Source organism: Mustela lutreola, chromosome 6 (assembly GCF_030435805.1).
Source record: "Mustela lutreola isolate mMusLut2 chromosome 6, mMusLut2.pri, whole genome shotgun sequence".
Classification (NCBI taxonomy): domain Eukaryota; kingdom Metazoa; phylum Chordata; class Mammalia; order Carnivora; family Mustelidae; genus Mustela; species Mustela lutreola.
This window is the reverse complement of record NC_081295.1, coordinates 93,134,070-93,151,717: the sequence shown is the minus strand read 5'-3', so window position 1 is coordinate 93,151,717 and position 17,648 is coordinate 93,134,070. Positions and strand designations below refer to the sequence as shown.

Genomic DNA, 17,648 nt, shown 5'->3' with positions numbered 1-17,648 from the left:
AGCTAGGTAGCGGGGCAAAGAGCCTGCAGAGGGGCCATTTGAACTTGGGAGGATGGACAATAGGCAGAGTATGAAAGTATTCTCATTGCAAGGGTTAGGCAGGAGCAAAGGAGCTCTAGGTTTCTGGGGGCCGGCAGCCTGTGCAATCAAGGAGCCCTCCTCAACAATCGGTTATCAAATTATGAATATAAATTCATATGAAAGTGAATATTCATTTGCAATGAGAAAATGAATTAAATCACCAACTTAAAAAAAAAAGCTGTCAAATACCACAAACATCAAAAATTCAGGAGAGTAACTTACTGTTTTATATACTAAGTACCTACCACACATATCCAATAGTTTTTCCCCTGCATTTTTTTTTTTTTTACTCTGTACACTTTGATTGCGTCTCCATTTTATAACAATTTTGTAATGTCCCTTTTTATAGGTGAGGAGAAAGGTAATTCTCCCACTAAGACAGCTGATCCACATTTGATTTTTAGAGTTGATAGTTAGGGTACAAAAATGCAATTATTTCTAGAACTACTATGGATTGAAATACCATGAATACACGAGGTCGATTTGGGATACTTGCCCTTCAAAATGTACGGTGTGTTCATTATTATATACGCTGTGTTACTGAGTATATTCCTGCCGGTGGAGAACTTCTGCTTTGACTAAGCTTTGTAAGAACTAAACCTACCACTTGCCATTTTCCATATCTGATAACTGGGAGAACTCTCTGCGGACTAGCTCCTGGCTCTGTATATTTCAAACCTTGACCTTCTGTCCTTATGTGTGTACATCTGGTGCCTGTATTTATATTGCACTATGACCTCTGACCTTGTACCTTTAGGTCACGACCTGAGTGAGTCAGCACCATGGATGGCAAGAGTATTACCAGAAGCCAGTCCTTCAGGAGGACTTCTAAAGTAACATAACCATCACCATAACTATTACCAGAACTACACAAATATATTCCATTAAACTCAAACTAAACAGATGCTTCCATTTAACTTCCCACTTTGTGACATCCCCAAAATGCTCATGGCCACTCCAATATAATGCTAAAGAAAATGTAACAGAGGCCAAGTTGCAGTGGAAAGACACACTGGTCTCAACCAACTGCCCTTTGAGTATCTTGCACTTGCAAATTTTACCAAAACAGATGATTATGTGAACGCTATCATAGGTTCGTTTCTGAGCCTTGGAAGGAACCAGTGCAAGGGAAGAGATCAAGGATTTTGAGTTTTATTAATATCAGAAACCATCCTGCTTGGGTTCGGTCAGAGGATTCAAAGCATCTTCCTTATCCAACTGGGTATTTAGACACAGATGGGTATGGATCTTTCAACAATCTTACACATGAAGGCTCCACACTTCCTCCGGGCAGGTGGTAAGGAATAGCGCCAGGCTCTGAGTTATCTCTCAGGAACAAACCCCTCCTGTGTGTCAGACTTCACTGCCACATGCTTCCATTTAAGGAAACCACTGTTAACAGACAGTCACTGTAACAACTTACATAGACTCGGTTTCAAATGGCCCTTGTCATCACGGGGGATACACCCAACTGGAAGTGAAAAATCAGTTTTCAGGTGAGAGGTGAGGTCTCTGGGGATCACACTGGGGACCATACGTAAAGTACCTGCTTCCAGAACAGGAATACCAGGTGATCCGATGTTAGAGAGGCTTTTGACCTTCTCTGTGTTCTTCATGCTCTTAGTCAGCAGTCAGGTTGTTTGCGGGAAACTGCTAGTCCTTCACCGTGTTTCTTTTGTTTCTGTTGAGATAGACTTTATGAGCTTGTCTTGCCAATAATTTTACCTTGACTAGGAAGATCTTCAGGTGAGCTAGACAAGAGAACATTGGAGGATATTAGAGGAGAAAGGTGCCTCAGACATCACTGCACAGGGGAGGGAACTAAAGTCCCTCAGTCAAACCGACATATCAGAGTTAAGGAAATTGGTATACTCTGGCAAGGGAGCCAAGATTCATTTATGGAAGTCAAGTCTACTTTGTTTCTTTACCTTCAAAGCAAACGGTGGTTTTCTTGAAATCCTAGTGGAGAAGATAATTCAAGAAACCAAGGAATCATTCTGGCAACTTTTCCTCCTGCCCCTCCTGCCCACCTATCCCGAAATGTCTATACCTGCCTCAACATAGTTCAAGTGATTGTTGAAATTTGTATTTGTAAGTTAATAATACCAAATGTTTATATTCACTAGGGAATCCTTATGCAGGGCTTCTAAGGACTAGGGTATATTGGAAATTTTGTGGATACTGTTTATTAGAAGAGAATAAGATGTGGAAGATAATAGTACCTTGATAAATACCAATCAGTAACAGACTATAATTTTAATTTTGGAATACATGAAAAATAAAATAACCTGTTTTAGAACACAGATAGTAAGGAAATATACCAAATTGTTAACAGGGGTCACATCTGTGTAGTCATCTAACCAGTGTGTTTCATTTTTTTCTTCTGTAAATCCATTTTTATACTAATTTCAATTCATAGATACTTATTAAATTAAAAAATAGATCTAGTATTTTTTGAATAAAATAAAATTACCTTGACTTTGAATAAAAATTAAATACATGTTTATCTAGCTTAGGGCTTTGATTCATGTATTTGGTTTTAGAAACAGGGAACCAGAGACTCAAGGGTAGAAAGTAAATTCCCACAAGAGATTGCAAAATTGAGAAGTGGACCATCTTGCTGCCCAGAAGGCCAGTGTTTTCTTGATGTCCAGTGTCATGGCGGCTGAGCCCCCTGAGTCCCTGACTCTGTGAGTGTTTCATTAAGTCATACTTGCTGTGAGTCAGTCCATGGTGAGTCATGCTTCCTGCATCTGCAGCGGAAGGAAGGAAAGGAAGCAAGAAAAATAATAATAACTTGGTTGTTATTGTATTAAATAAAGTAAATTTCAGTGTGTTGGGCCAGATGCAAAATTATAGAAACTAATCTTTGTGAAAATGTAAAATGCAGTATGTTGGATCAAGTATTTTGTTTACTTAATTTTAAAAAAACTGTCATTTTTGAAAAAAAAAAAAGTTTATTCTCTGACCTCTTGAAAGTGCCTATTAAAAAGGGGCAGCTAATTCCTCTGGCAAACTTTGTGGAAACTTGACACAGAGTCTTGGGAGTTGCATTAAAAATGCAAGAGGGCATTTTACTCTCAGCATAGAGCGGGGGTGGAGGGGGCTGCGTCCTCACTGCTCCAGGTCAGCAAATGAAGAATTATTTATTTATGGAAAGTGGACTAGGTGTCAGCAGGTTTCCGGGGAAGCAGCGTGTCCAAGAATGAAGTGCGGAAACCCAGCAAATGAATCTGCCCAACCCTGATAATTTATGAGAGAGTTTTTGAATTTGGTTTTCATTGTCAGTGATTTTTCAAGTTATTATTTGTTTATTTGAGGTAGAGTGAGAGAGAGAGCACACAAGCAAGAGGAGAAGCAGAGAGCATGAGGGAGAAGGAGGAGCAGGCTCCCCCTGAGCAGGGAGCCCAATTTGGGACTTGATCCCAGGACCCTGAGATCATGACTGGAGCTGAAGGCAGACGCTCAACTGACTGAGCCACCCATGCACCCTTCAAGTTATGTTTTGATTTCAAGTTGCTGATCTCCCACTTCTTTGTCTTCAAGAGGATAAAATTCAGGTGGTAGCTTTTATTAATTACGCCATAATCCTAGGAATCACCGGATATGCGTTTTTATACCTTTAATAACTTCATGGCCCCCCAAAGACAAACTGTGTGAGAGAAATTGTTAACTGTTTAATGAAAGAATCAGGTTCCCCAAAACGTTCTCATCCAGGCTCACCTAAAGAAATCTAGACCCTGGACACTGACGAATAGATCTGTTCTCTGAGCGTGATGCCCAGGATCACGAAGGGTCCCTTTACGTTCTACCTGTGCCATGAAAGTTCATCACGATAACGAAAGCAAAAGAATTCAGAACCACAACATAAAATTTCCAAATTTATGTAAATTTCTGGGGAAGCTTCCTCTTGAACACAGTGATAATGCAGGGAAAAACTGTCTTCTAGAAGCCACAGTCTCCTGTACCTTCTCATCTCTCCTCTCTTGCCTTCTCTTTGTGCTATTCTTGGATCCTCTTGCAAAAGGATCCGGAGGGCGCCTGGGTGGCTCAGTTGGTTAAGCGACTGCCTTTGACTTGGTCATGATCCCAGGGTCCTGGGATGGAGCCCTACATGGGACTCCCTGCTCCTTGGCGAGTCTGCTTCTCTCTCCTCCTCTGTCTGCCACTCTCCCTGCTTGTGTGCTCTCTCCTCTCTCTGTCAAATAAATAAATAAAATCTTCAAAAGAAAAAAAGGGTCTGGCAAGTACAGTTATGCCAAGGCATAAATATGGCTCCTTGTGGTTATTTTTATCAGGATATTTGCTTTTTTTAAAAAATTGGTCAAAAAACTTAAGCCATAGCAAGGAATTCCTTTGGCATTTTGCAAAGAAAGAAGCCCTAAGGGGCATTCCAGGGATGACAATTTACTGTCCTTATGCCTGCTTTGGGATTTGGACATCAACTAATAAAGGCATCAAGCATTATTTTGCTCCCAGTATTTTAGACGGGCTTGCCATTTCTCTCAGCTCTAATGCATGTTTGGTCTGCTAGACCAAAACAGGCAGTGAGTCGTCGTCTTTTTTGTCTTTTTGTTTTTAATTTTTTGGAGACTTTTTAATTTATTTGACAGAGAGAGAGAGACAGCAAGAGAGGGAACACAAGCAGAGGGAGTGGGAGAGGGAGACGCAGGCTTCCACGTGACCAGGGAGCCTGATGAAGGGCTCGATTCCAGGACCCCAGGATCATGACCTGAGCCAAAGGCAGGCAGTTAACAACTGAGCCACCCAGGCACCCTGGCAATGTGTCTTCTTTAGCATTGCCTTACCCCCATTGGACCCAGCAGAGGACATGACACATAGGAACTGAGCCATCCCCCGTGAGTGAGCCACTCACTCCCAGCATGCAATGACAATTATGATGCCCTATGCAAGTTATGTACAGACAGCCATGTGCCCACAGGAGAGGGAAGTGTCCTCAGGAGGCAAATGAAACACAGATAAAGGGCACTTCTCTCTTCCCTTCCCTCCATGACTCAGGCCTTTTTCTGCTGACCTTTCCTTGTTATGGATCCTAACCTCAACCTCTTCCAAGGGCTACCTCCAACTTTAAAGCAGCTCTCCCGTCTTTTCTTCCTAACTGGAACATGACCAGAAGACATCAGGAGTCTGCCTTATTTGATTTGGCTGCACAGAAGATAGAAAACTAGTCTAGCTGCTGTTCTGCCATTACCTCAAGTCTTTCTTCTTTTAATTCATCCTTTTTTTTTTTTTTTAAGATTTTATTTATTTGACACAGAGAGAGAGATCACAAATAGGCAGAGAGGCAGGCGGGGCGGGGGGGGGGATGCAGGCTCCCTGCAGAGCAGAGAGCCCTGTGTGGGGCTCGATCCCAGGACCCTGAGATCATGACCTGAGCCGAAGGCAGAGGCTTAACCCACTGAGCCACCCAGGCACCCCTCTCTCTTTTAATTCATCTTGATCTCATTTTCTATAGTCAAAAATATTTGAGAACATGGCAGATAAGCAAATGAAGTCCCTGGTCTATTTTTATGGCCCAATTCCCTGCCTGCCCTCCATGTGATTCTGGGCTATCTACTGCACACTCCTAATTCTCACTTTTCTCATGGTCCATGCCTTATAAGGCTATGGTAGGGGGTAAGGGAGCCAATGTGTATAAAGCGCCTTGCACAGTACCTGGCGTAGAGAAAGTACTTAAGAAATGTGAGCCATCGTCATCATGATCAATAATGCTATCACCATCAGGTCCAGGAACACCAGCCAACTCTGTTGGTGCCAAGAAGGCAGTAATCTGGTGTGGTTTCTGGGTGGGCTAGTAGAGAGAGTTACAGGCTAGAAAATCCCTGTGAATTATACACTTCTCAATATATCTTTCTCTAGGTTCTCCCTGATGAAAGAGCAGGTGGTAGAGCAGAGAAGGTCTGGGTCTGAGGTCTCTACTCAAGTCTAAATTCCTCATACCGGTGGGGTGATGGAGTGACCTTGGATAAGCTCCTCACCCCACCGGTATGAGGAGTTTAGACTTGATGGCCTCATTCCCCTCAGGCTTGGACAGTTTGTGTTTCATTTATTATTTATTTACTTCCATTCTCCTTTTTTTTTTTTCCTTTCCATCTTCCCATTGAGAGGCCAAGGCAAAAGTGATAACAAGCAAGAAAACAGCGCCCTCTAGGGTTTTCCAGGGGCGAGCTTGGGTTTGATGACGTGCCTCAGGAAAAACACCAGCGTGAGGATCTGGGGGCTCTGAATTTCCTAAGGCCTACAGTTATCCGCCTCATCCCTTAAGCCAAGCAACCTCACAATGTTGCTTCTATCTTGATGGGTTGAAATACATTTGTTTTGAAAGATTACAAAACCCCAAGGGAAGAAAACCGGCAAAAATAAAAACAAAAACAAAACCCGTGAGAAAACTTGGAGGTACAGAAACCCAAGTTAAGTAAGAAATATTGGAAAAAGAAGATCAACTCAGAGAGGTCAGCCATTATTTATTTCAAATGTAAGTTAAACATTACTTAGTGAAGAAATATAAACTTTTGATGTTTCCATTGAAGGAGTTAAGAGTGTTCAGAATATTTCAGCAAGGAAAACATTAGTATTATATTAACGTAATATATAAAATTTGTAAAAATGAAGTTTTGAGGGGGAAGGCCATTTAAGTTTATATTTTTTGAGTTTATTATTATCTCTCCTAAAATGAGACACAAATCCATAAAAAGGAACATTTTTGTCTCCTAGACAATAGTCACAGAATGTCACAAATCACCTGATCTAGTGCTCCATTATATAGATGAAGAAGCTAGTAAGCCAATGCTTTTATGTTTAATCCAGAGCTCTTGATACTTTCTGAAAGAGTACATAGACTAGTAAGAGCAATGCTAATATTCAAATAACAATAAACATGAACTCACTATGTACCAAGCATTGTGCCATGTTTTACACGGAGAATCTCATTTAACCCTTGGAATAGCTCAAGGAGTTCATTACCATTGTTTTTCCATTTTACAGACTGAGAATTGGAGGCATGGATGAGTTAGATGGTTACCCTAAAATTTACATCTTATCAGTACTTGTGGGCTTTTCACATCTATCCCACATTCAGATTCATAGATACATACTCAGATAGATGCCACTAGGCTTTTTGTGACTTCTGCATTTAGTTTTGGAACAAAAATTATTCTGGTTTTGAAAGCTCTTCCTTGAGCATAGTGGGAACAAAATGAGTCACAGAGAGCTGGGAAGAGCACTCAAGGATGGGTGGTAAATGGGTCCCAAGGAAGGGATGGGAGGCATCTTGCCTGGGAATTGGTCAGTTTGGTGCCAGCTCTTTGGAGTGAAGTATAGCTTGAGGTTCCAGCATAAACTGTCCCAAACTAAGGTTCCATTGAGCAAGTATACATATAAGGAAAAAAGCTGAATTCATATTGAACCTTTACAGAACTCTATGCACATGTGTCTATATTTTCTTATATTTCTTTCTTCTAAAATCACACAAATGCACATTGACTACTGAAACCCATAGTTTTGTGTTGTTCTAACACAAGTTTTTTGTATGCATTTACCCTCGTGTTTCACTTTAAATAGCTACATGATATTATTCCATTACCTTTATGTACCATGATTTGCTTAGTCATTTCCCTATTGTTGAAGCTTTGGATTGTTCCCAGTTATAAATAGCATTGCTATACCATTTTCAGACTGCTTTTAATTTGGGGGATTTTTTTTTCCTGATATATATCCCCATGGGTTAAATTTCTGTGTCAAAGTGTATAATATATTAAGTCTTGCAATATATTGCTAGATTTCTTTCCAGGACATCTAAAAAATACATTACAAGTCCAATAGCATTGAATTTTTAGCATTTGGTTTTTCTGATTTATCCATTTTAAGTTGTGATTTATCATTTTAAGATGTTTTGATCACACCATCACCCCTATCTTGACATCATGACCACTCCCAGCACCATCACCTTTGCCAAGACAACCAAAAGCAACACCGTTACTATCATCGACTACCTTGACCATCAATATGACCACCACCATCATCATCTCCCCCCACTGTCACTATCACCTTCCAAATGCCACCACCAACATGATCACCAACATCACAGTCACCTTCTTCAACCAAACCACTACCCCATCTCTTTCATTCATTACCATCACCATCATCAAATCCACCAACACCACCAGCACTACCACCACTTCTACTTTTATAACCACTACTCTCACCACGATCAGCTATTGTCACTGCCATCTTGATCACCACCATTACCATCATCACCTTCACCACCACCACCACCAGCCCCATCATCACTATATTCCACCGTCACTACTGCCACATACCACTATTGGAGACATTCAGTATGTGCCAAATACTGTACTATTTACTTACATGAATCGTTTTGTTTTCACAATATTACAATATGTAATAGCCTCCTGTTACTGACTAGGAAACTGATGTTGAGAAATTAGGAACTTTGGTCAAAGACACTGCTAAAATGTGGCAAAGCCAACCTCCACATCTGACTCCAAAGCCCATTCTCTTTACCATTAATGCCTGCACTTATGTTAATGGATATACTGTGGCCTTTCAGAGTTTTGTTGTCTACATCTCTTCAGTTGCTACTAAGACTGAACATCTTTTTATGTGGCGATTCATTGTCAACATTTCCTTGTGTGTGAATCCTCCATTTATTTCCTATGACCTCATTTGAATGACAGCTGAACACAGACCTTCAATAATTAGATCAATTCTGTATTTCCCGCGGTAAAACTTTTCCTTTAATATTTATAACATATACTTTTCTTACTTACATTTTGTCTTTTAAGCCCTTTGGTTTTTTTTTATGTTCTAACATCTATTTTATGTCTAATTTTATGTGAGAAAATCAGAAATATTTCTTCCTTTTTTACTTGGAAAGAAGATGCTAATTTTCTTCTAGTTTCCTTTTCACATTCATCATTTTGCTTTGACCAAAAGTTATTGTAGTATATGATATGCGGTGTATACTCCACTATATTCTCTGTACTGTGATTTTTTTGTGCTCATGTATTCAATTATGATTATTTCTTATATATTCTATTTTTTAAAGATTTTATTGATTTATTTTAGAGAGAGACAGAGCATGCACAAGCAGAGGGGGAGGGGCAGAGGGAGAGGAAGAGAGAGAAGTTCAAGCAGACTGCTGAATGTGTAGGTTGATGCAGGGCTCAATCCTAGGACCCTGATCACAATCTGAGCCAAAATTGGGATTAGGACACTTAACCAACTGAGTTACCCAGGTGCCCCTGTATATTCTATTTTTTTCATGTACTAAGTTCTTAAAAGAGTTTCAATCTACTTCTGAAATATATATTCTATCTCATCATTTCTTCCTTGCTTTTAACTTAATATTATATAGTTTTGGTAATTGTGACTTGTTCTAAAATTTAGAAAGTAAATCCTCATTAATCCTTTGAAAACAATTTTTTTAATTAAATTAAAAATTTTTAATTTATTTTTTTATTTTCAGCATAACAGTATTCATTATTTTTGCACCACACCCAGTGCTCCATGTAATCCGTGTCCTCTATAATACCCACCACCTGGTACCCCGACCTCCAACCCCCTGCCCCTTCAAAACCCTCAGATTGTTTTTCAGAGTCCATAGTCTCTCATGATTCACCTCCCCTTCCAATTTCCCCCAACTCCCTTCTCCTCTCTATCTCCCCATGTTCTTCATGCTATTTGTTATGCTCCACAGACAAGTGAAACCATATGATAATTGACTCTCTCTGCTTGACTTATTTCATTCAGCATAATCTCTTCCAGTCCCGTCCATGTTGCTACAAAAGTTGGGTATTTGTCCTTTCTGATGGAGGCATAATACTCCATAGTGTATATGGACCACATCTTCCTTATCCATTCATCTGTTGAAGGGCATCTTGGTTCTTTCCACAGTTTGGCGACCATGACCATTGCTGCTATAAAAATTGGGGTACAGATGGCCCTTCTTTTCACTACATCTGTATCTTTGGGGTAAATACCCAGTAGTGCAATGGCAGGGTCATAGGGAAGTTCTATTTTTAATTTCTTGAGGAATCTCCACACTGTTCTCCAAAGAGGCTGCACCAACTTGCATTCCCACCAACAGTGTAAGAGGGTTCCCCTTTCTCCACATCCCCTCCAACACATGTTGTTTCCTGTCTTGCTAATTTTGGCCATTCTAACTGGTGTAAGGTCATATCTCAATGTGGTTTTAATTTGAATCTCCCTGATGGCTAGTGATGATGAACATTTTTTCATGTGTCTGATAGCCATTTGTATGTCTTCATTGGAGAAGTGTCTGTCCATATTTTCTGCCCATTTTTTGATATGATTGTCTGTTTTGTGTGTGTTGAGTTTGAGGAGTTCATTATAGATCCTGGATATCAACCTTTTGTCTCTAGTACTGTCATTTGCAAATATCTTCTCCCATTCCGTGGGTTGCCTCTTTGTTTTCTTGACTGTTTCCTTTGCTGTGCAGAAGCTTTTGATTTTGATGAAGTCCCAAAAGTTCATCTTCACTTTTGTTTCCTTTGCCTTTGGAGACATATCTTGAAAGAAGTTGCTGTGGCTGATATCGAAGAGATTACTGCCTATGTTCTCCTCTAGGATTCTGATGGATTCCTGTCTCACATTGAGGTCTTTTATCCATTTTGAGTTTATCAAATCTATCTATGAAAGACCCACAGCAAATATCATCCTCAATGGGAAAAAGCTTTCAGCCTTCCTGTTGAGATCAGGAACATGACAAGGATGCCCACTCTCATCACTCTTGTTCAACATAGTATTAGAAGTCCTAGCAATAGCAATCAGACAACAAAGAGAAATAAAAGGTATCCAAATTGGTAATGAAGAAGTCAAACTCTCTCTCTTTGCAGATGACATGATTCTTTATATGGAAAACCCAAAAGACTCCACCCCCAAACTACTAGAACTCATACAATTCAGCAATGTGGCAGCATACAAAGTCAATGTACAGAAATCAGTGGCTTTCTTATACACTAATAATGAAAATACAGAAAGGGAAATTAGAGAATTGATTCCTTTTACTATAGCACCAAGAACCATAAGATACCTGGGAATAAACCTAACCAAAGAGGTAAAGGATCTGTACTCGAGGAACTACAGAACACTCATGAAAGAAATTGAAGAAGACACAAAAAGATGGAAGACCATTCCATGCTCTTGGATCTGAAGAATAAACATTGTTAAAATGTCTATACTACCTACTTTTAATGCTATTCCAATCAAAATTCCACCAGTATACTTCAAAGAGCTGGAGCAAATAATCCTAAAATTTGTATGAAATCAGAAGAGACCCCAAATCGCTAAGGAAATGTTGAAAAACAAAAATAAAACAGGGGCATCACGTTACCTGATTTCAAGCTTTACTACAAAGCTGTGATCACCAAGACAGCATGGTACTGACATTAAAAACACATAGACCAGTGGAACAGAGTAGAGAGCTCAGATATGGACCCTCAATTCTATGGTCAAATAATCTTTGACAAAACAGGAAAAAAGACAGTCTCTTCAATAAATGGTGCTGGGAAAACTATATGTAGAAGAATGAAACTCGACCATTCTCTTACACCAACACAAAGATAATCTCAAAAAATTATTTTGGTATATTTTCCTGCTTGTTCTTCTGGAGAAATGTTCAAATCAGTGTTTCAGATTTTATAAAATAAACTGTGGAGACTTTAATTGTTATCATATGAGCAAAGAATTTTGTTACTTTAAGATTATTTGGCTTTCCATCCATAAGATTTAATTTCCCATTATTCACAGTATTATTTTTTTCCTCTCAAAATTATTTCTTATTTAGAGCTAAATTATTATCTAAGCACTTAATGGTATTTTTAATCACAAGAATACATAGATTTTACTGCATTATGAAGTAATTCATCACCTAAGAATCAGGATACAAATAATTTTATTGAATTTATCATTTCCAACACATCAGCTTTTGCTCTAAGTGCAAAATTTAAGATAAATAGTTCAAGTATTATGATAATTTTCTCTGTCACTTGAAAAACAACATCCAAATTAGTAAAATCAATGACAGTTTCTTCAGAGTCAAAATGTTTCAGAAAGGCAGGGCTCCCAGATGAGCCTATCTGGAAGGAGAGAGTCCCTTGGCACATGGATACCATGAATGTAAACTAAATTTGGATTAGTCTACTATGGCTACGTTTCTAAAAAACTATCACACGAAGTGTGATTTTTTATGCCACTAAACTTCCTTTTCTCCTTTTTCTCTCCTTTCTTATTGTCTGGGGTTCCTATGGGCTGACTTTGGCAAAGAGTAAGTCAAGACTGGGGTGTAAACTGGAAAAATTATCCCAGAGAATGTCCTCTGAGAAGTCATCCCAATGATGGCTTTGTTTGCCTCCTTTCTCCCAGAGATAGAGCACTGCCCCCAGGTACTAATGGGAACCTGGGGTTTGAAGACCTCCCTGGATCTACAGCATCTCTCTGAAAGGTAGGGTCCTTAAGTCTGGAGATTAGATTTTGCAGACACAGCAGAAGCAGTTGAGTCCAAAATTCATTCATTTATTCAACAAATATTATCGAGCCATGCAATCCACTAACTGTAGATAAAATGTCATTTCTCCAGTTTTTCTTTAGTCTATGAATGTAAAAGGGGGGAAAGAAAAGATTTGGTCAGGTTTGTTCCTAGGTCCCCTTAGCTCCAGAATTAGCATGTTTGCTATCATAGAACAGGTACTTGTGAGGCTGGGTCAATGAGCTTTGTCAAATTTGAAAACAAAACAAAACAAAACAAAAAATTAATATTAATGAGTGAACCCTATCAGTGTAATATGTCCTGGGCTTGGTCTGAAGGCTCAGGTCTCAGCCTCTAACTCTGGGGCTCACGATCACTGGCATAATCTTCTCAGTACAATTTGTCTTCTACCCACTCACGATCTGTGTTTTGGTGAATTTGCAACCAAATACCAGTCCTTTCCGTGACTCTCCAGTTTTAGGTTCCCTGTGCTTTCAGTGACGCCGCTATAACCATGTTCCTAGTACACACCCAGGATGGGCAACATTGCTCAGCAAAGCAAGGACTTCCTCTGATGTCCAGAGATGATCCATTCGCTGATTCGTGCTTTGGTCTATTTCTTACTGAATACAGTCTGCATGTCCACACTCACAGCTTTTTGCCCAATAACTCAACTGAGTAATTTGTTCTTTTAAGCTTGCCGACTATGTCATTCAGTGGATAAACTGTGACCAAAAGATTGTGTTTTTGATCTTTGAACCAAATCAAGTTTTTGATATCCATTTGCAAAAGAACTCCTTAACACTGTTGTGAGTAGAGGAGGAAGTAATTAATAGTTGCCAACCAGAACGGTGGTCATGACCTTCTTATATGGAGGAAATTCCTTGACTATTCATGAAGGAAGCAAAAGAGATAAAATGTAGCACCTGAAAAAAATATTAAGAACTTTGCAAGATATACCAATATAGCATCATTATACAATATACCTGAAAGCTACATAATATTATATGTCAATTATATTTCAATAAAAAAATTTTATGCATGTTAAGAGCTGAGGTTAAATAAGAGTCATTAAACTAAGGATGGAAAATAATTCTTTTTTTTTTTTTTGACAATTTTTTCCCCTGCTTGTTCTGGATGAATCTTAAAATCAGTTTTTTTTTTTTCAGCTTTTACAGAATATACTATGGAGACCTCAATTATTGTCTTATGTGTAATTTTGGAGTAAGGAGATGGCAGAGAATTTGGAAGACAAGCATTCCCAAGACTAAGACTTTCCATGTTATTTCCAAAACAAGCTATCACAACTGTTATACCTCCAAACACATAAGTTTTATAAACCCTGGACTCTTGGGAATCCACTAATAAAATACTTGATATTCTGCAAAGCCACTGAATTTGTTCAGCACCCATTTATTTATCCAACAAATACTTCCTGAGTGTGATTCTAGCACTGCGTGTGCTCTGAAAACAAATGAAAAAAAGTATAAGACATTGTCCCTAACCTCAAAGACATGGCAGTGCGGTTGGGGAGACAAGATTTACAAACGGAAAGGAAAGCTAATAATAGAACACAGCTTAAGATGAAACAACAAAGATAAAAATAAATAAATTGCCAAAAGATAGATAAGTGCCAAATGAAACAATAAAAGTGACCTGGAGTTTCAGAAGGAATACATCACTGGTGGCCAAAAGCGTCAGAAGAGACTCCCTGGCAAGGTAGGAAGGACTTGAGCATTGGAACACACAAGGAGGACAAGGGTGAGGCCATGAGTGGGGAAGCTTTATTGCACACGGACTCTGGCTCTGACATGGCCACCGGGTCTGCTGGTGCCCCAGTCAAACAAACCACTCTCAGAGTAACTTGACTGCATATGCAGAATGACCAGTGACTTCTGTCCAGAAGGCCAAAGCGAGAGGGTAGGGTGGGTGTGTCATGTACAAGTCTGTACGAGAGCTTTCAAACACAATTTGAAGAGACTCAATATCCAGAGGCAAACAAATCCAAAGGACTTGGAGGCATTGACAGGGGAACTGAGGCAGTAAGGTCACTGAAAACAAACTGAAGCATGGGACGATTGTTGGGCAGCTATTAAATAACACATTTATGTAAACAATACATTCTGAAAAACACAGCTATACTTGTCCTTAGTCCGAGTGCCTTTTGCGTGAAGGGAAACATTTTCTGCTTCATTAGCTCTTTCTTCTTCTTCTAATATTAGTCAAAGACTTGAAAATTCCTGCTGTCTTTTGAGGCAAAGGTCACGGCACAATATAAAATAGGGAAAAGGAAGTGGCTATTTGGAGCCAAGACACCTGAGTTCCGGGCCTGCTTTTGCCATTGATACTGTTAGAAACTCAAGATTTGTCACTTAAACTTTCTAGATCTGCACTTTTCCCCCCCACGAGATGATGGTCATATCATCTACCTTAATTACTTTACAGGGTTATTTGGGATGGAATAAGATGACATGGGGAAAAACGTTCAATGTGTTGAGCACCTATTTTGAATCAAGTAATTTCCCATTATATCATTGAATGTTAAAGACAATAGTTCACATTAAGAAGTTAGTAGTTTGCTCAATACCACACAGAGGTTGTGATCCAGGTCCCCCAAATTTAGTAGCCACTCTCTCCTTTAATGCCCACAAGTCAGGTTGAGCCCTGAATGCCTGTTCTGTCCTCCATCATCTTGGGGCTGCTTTTGCTTTGAGAAGGACTGAGACAGAAACTTGAGAGTGCATTCCTTGGCGTGGGATATTAGCTCGCGGGGTGCTGTCTAGTGAAAGCAGGAAACAGGGGTGGGTTTTGAAGATGTGATGCAGAATGTCCAAAGCATGGGCTGCCACCACCCTTATATACTTAGACAATGTGTTATATGTCTCAGCCAGAAGCACCAGAGTCAGGATTATTTCCCAGCTCTGGTCTTTCTGGAGGGTAAGTCTTGCCTTCCGTGCATGGGATTAAGAAGGTTCTCAAACAAGCAACACTCTCAATTTTGGCTGCACGTTAGAACTGGCTGAGCAGGGACACCTGGGTGGCTCAGTTGGTTAAGCAGCTGCCTTCGGCTCAAGTCATGATCCCAGCTTCCTGGGATCAAGTCCCACATCCTGCTCCTTGCTTGGCAGGGAGCCTGCTTCTCTCTCTGTCTCTGCCTGCCACTCTGTCTATCTGTGCTCACTCTCGCTCTCTCTCTCTGACAAATAAATAAATAAAATCTTTAAAAAAAAAAAAAAAAAAAAGAGCTGGCTGAGCAGTTTACAAACAATCCCAGTGCCCAGGATGCAGCCCAGACCAGCACCACCAAGATCTATGGTGACGGCAGATAGGAGTGACATTTCGATGGCCCCCACATGCAGCCAAGTTCGGGAATCATTGATTCCATAGAACACAGGAAGGGTCCCCCAAGGGCAAATTTGAGCTTCCGGTAAATTAAGATCCAGACTTTTCCAGTAACAGGGAGAAGCTACTCAGGCATTATCTCAAATGGTATCTTTGCTGATTGGTTTCTTTCCTCTTAACAAGTGGTGAGTAAGAGTTCTAAGATCCTACCCTAAGTCTTCCTCAAACATGCCAATGTCAACCTTAAAAATTCATAACCCCTTGTATTACTATAGCATTTTATGGCCATGTGTTCTGCTTACTCTTCAAACTGGCTCTTCAGATGTCATTTAAGGACTGGACGATGGTTTTTGTTTGTTTGTTTATTTGTTTTTGTTTTTTAACTTCATTCTTATAAATAGTTACATTGGTGGGGTTCAGTCTACTGGTTGCAGTGTCAGTTAGTACAGGAAGGGCAAAGTAGGAAAGACTCTTCCCAGATGGAGAGAAATCTACAGAGAAATCCATCTATGGGTAGAAATTTCATTTTACAAAGCGATGCTAGTCTCCCGCCCTTTGGTATCTCATCTTCCTTCTCTATTTGGGGTCCTTGGGAGCTTTCAGAACCCAAACTTAAGCATTTCCTCAGCTGCTATTGTCAAGAACAACAAGGTGGGTCTTCCTGTGTGTGTGTAGAATAAAGGTACAAAAGCTGTGGAGAGCTGCCAGAAAGTGTCTGGCCCTCAGATTCTCCCCTCTTCTTTCCCTCTGTGTCCATGGTGATGGAGCTCAAAGGGCACGTGAGGATCACGAAGGAGCTTATCAAAACTGGAGCTTTCGTGTAGCCCCACCCTCAGATTCAGTTTGTGGGAAGGGCCCAGAGAGATGCATTTTTAGAAGCTTCCTCAGTGAATCTGGTTCAGACCGTTCTAGGAAACTCCTTTGGCCCCAGCCCATTATGGAATGCTGGCCTTTGTGTTATCAACTGCTTTCTCCCTTGATGCCCTTTTAAAATGCAGATATGACTACAGCCTGAGTCACTAAGGTCCTCTCTGTGGACAGATGTGAGGACAATAGCAGCAGGAGGGTCTCAGTACGTGTTTATTGAAGGGACAAGGGGAAAGTAAGATCTATTAGTGTGAGAATTTGGAAACGGATGAAGGTTCTGAATCCAAGGACAGGTCTGAAGAGGAGGGAATTGGCTTCATGAAGACAAACGTGGTTGACTTCACAGAGCCCCAGGGAGCTCTAAGAGGGCTGCACACGTTCTAGCTGACTTGTCTGAGCCTTTCCTTACAACTTAACTGGAAAAGACACTTTATGTTGGGGGGAAAAAAAATCAGATGATATGTAAAAGTTGTAAAAAATAAAAACTGAAATGTTCTTCTCCTAATCCCACTATTCTGAAATAACCATTCTCTACATTTTGTGTGTAGTCTTCCAGACAATATATAATACAAAATTATATATTTTTTACAAAAAATGAAATAAGTTCATGCACTTTGCTATAATCTGTTTTCTCTTTCACTTAACAATGTATCCTGACATATGTTCTTTTTGTTATATCCTTCATTATATGGATTCACCAAACCTACCCAATCTTTGCGTGGACATTTAATATGCTTCTAGTTTTTTCTTATTTCAAACAATGATGCAATAAACACCATTGAACATATACCCATTGTTTCCTTAAGAATTTCTTATCAGTGGGCCTGTT

The 17,648-nt window shown here is 39.8% G+C and overlaps 1 protein-coding gene and 1 long non-coding RNA gene across 2 annotated transcripts in view; both read left to right on the top strand.

Moving 5' to 3' along the window:
- The window catches only part of CLIC5 (chloride intracellular channel 5), a 163,729-nt gene that overhangs the window by 28,989 nt on the left and 117,092 nt on the right, over window positions 1-17,648 (top strand). The window lies entirely within an intron of this gene.
- LOC131834051 (uncharacterized) lies at window positions 11,623-14,002 on the top strand. Its single transcript, XR_009354732.1, has 2 exons — window positions 11,623-12,586; window positions 13,780-14,002. It is a non-coding gene; the product is annotated as an uncharacterized LOC131834051 (long non-coding RNA).